The sequence below is a fragment of the Siphateles boraxobius genome, unplaced genomic scaffold, assembly GCF_051911475.1.
Source record: "Siphateles boraxobius isolate OS27281-9 unplaced genomic scaffold, OSU_SipBor_1 6, whole genome shotgun sequence".
Classification (NCBI taxonomy): Eukaryota; Metazoa; Chordata; class Actinopteri; order Cypriniformes; family Leuciscidae; genus Siphateles; species Siphateles boraxobius.
Window position 1 is genome coordinate 41,232,965 of NW_027509186.1, and position 2,036 is coordinate 41,235,000.

At 39.0% G+C, this 2,036-nt stretch overlaps 1 protein-coding gene across 4 annotated transcripts in view; it reads right to left on the reverse strand.

Moving 5' to 3' along the window:
- Positions 1-388: 388 nt before the first annotated feature.
- fgf12b (fibroblast growth factor 12b) overlaps positions 389-2,036 on the reverse strand; it is a 74,517-nt gene continuing 72,869 nt past the window's right edge. For all 4 annotated transcript variants that reach the window (XM_077207282.1, XM_077207279.1, XM_077207281.1 and 1 more), the window contains exon 5: positions 389-2,036. This exon is cut by the window's right edge and continues 544 nt beyond it. The gene's annotated coding sequence lies outside the window, so the exon portion shown is untranslated.

Here is a 2,036-nt window from a genome sequence, read left to right on the forward strand (position 1 = left end):
TGTCATAATTATGAGTCAATTTCCGCTTGCCATAATTCTGACATGAAAAAGTCAAAATTATGACTTAGAATGTATCATTTCAACTTTTAATTTCATAATTACTACTTACAGTAATGACTTAGTATGTCATACTTTTTATCTCCTAATTTTGACTTCTTTTTCTCACATATAACTGAGATTCAGAGTGTCATAATTTCAATAATTTAGTTGGAATCGTTCTCAGTAGGATTGTTTCCAGATGATGACTGATAAAAACATTCACAGGCAATCAGAATCCACTCGTTTAAAAAAAGCATGTGCATTTAAAGCATCAAGAACAAGAAGCTCTGAACATTACTCTTTATTCCTCCTCAAGCTTCAGATTACGAAGGAAAGCTGAAATCACACCAGAGTTTAATCTTTTTTTATTTTTAAATGATATTTTCCTCCTGTGGCAGGTTTAATGCTTTATTCAGATCTCTTTACATAATGAACATGAACGTGTTCAGAATTAAGGTGCAAACATCAGCAAACACAAGGTCAGCAGAAGATCATTTCAGCATGGCAATAATCAGAACATCTTCTACTAAATACAGGCAGACATCATCCTTAACACTTCATAGCACTAACGGGACCCTGACCTTTGACCCCACCCCTTGTAGATGCTGGTGCAGCTCCACTAATGGAAGACGTCTCATAAACCCGACGATAGACGGATCTGACCAATCAACAGGTAGATCACATTTAAAGGGGAAGGAACCTGGACTCAAGTGGCCAATCAGAAACATGCTGAGCGACAGTTTCCTCGTGGCTGTGTTCAGAATGGCGTTCCAGCATACTAATCTCTGCAAATGTTCAGCATGAGCCACTGATTTATATACAATACAGATCGTTTTCCAAGCAGCTTCACAGTAATTAACAGGAAAATAAAGTTGCGAAATTCAATTACCGTATAGCAGTGCAGCGGCTCAACTCCATTTAGTTATTAGTTCAGTGTCACAAAGTTCAAGGTCAAACTTTTTGCCACTGTATCCCACAACGCAATGCACCGAACCTTTCATTTCCAGTGAACTACACTTTTTCTATGATTGGATACAAAAATTGGATTAAACATGCAAAACAACTTTATTTATTTCAGCGACGGAAACTCACCGCCTGCTGAATTACACATGCAACATAGTGACAAAAATGTAGTGCACTACTGTTTGAAACGTTTACCATTGCACCGCTTCACATACTCTTTTTAAACTCTATGAGTATACACTGCGCAGTTAGCAGCATGCTAGTTTTCCAGTCCGAACACAGCTAACGAGGAGTGATTAAGCGAAACGCTGAGCGAAGGAAAGCCGGGGCAGTGTGTTCTCTGCTGAAAGAAGAAAAAAAGCGGTTTAAAGTGGTTTAGTCCAGTTTAGTTACTCAGAGGGCAGTCTGTGCTTTTGGCAGGATAAAAAAACCCAGAACTCTCGGAGAGAAAGGTTTAAAACAGGATGCCTGTGGTGAAACGAGAGCAGAACATTCCGTTTACGGAACGCAGAATTCCGTCACTTCCTTTGTGACATCATCGCCCCTTATGACATCACTGCTCGAACTACATTCCAAATGTTCTCTTTTGAAATAAAAGAGTTTGATGTGGACTGTAGATATCCGTAACATTCACTACGACTGTTATGATATCACAAGCTCATTAGCATATGACCGTCACAGCCATTCCGCCCTAATAAACGCGAACCAATCATAACAGTTCATTTCACATATAGAAGTCTTAAAGGTACAGTAGCGAGTCTTTCATTTGAAAGGTCAGAAAATTATTTTTGAGCGTTGAGTATGAGTATAAGAGGGGGTTATGAAGTAAAATGCTACAGAAGTGTAGAATATGACCCTTTAACACATTTTTATACAGTGGAATGAGATGAAGCAGTAGATTTTTGTCAGAGCCTATCAGCAGAGCAATTGCTGAACCCTTCCCGCTTAAGCCAAACAGAGAGCAGAATTCACAAGCCCCTCCCACTCAAAATAAAAAAACAGAGCAATTATTGGAGGACACAATCAATGCGAAC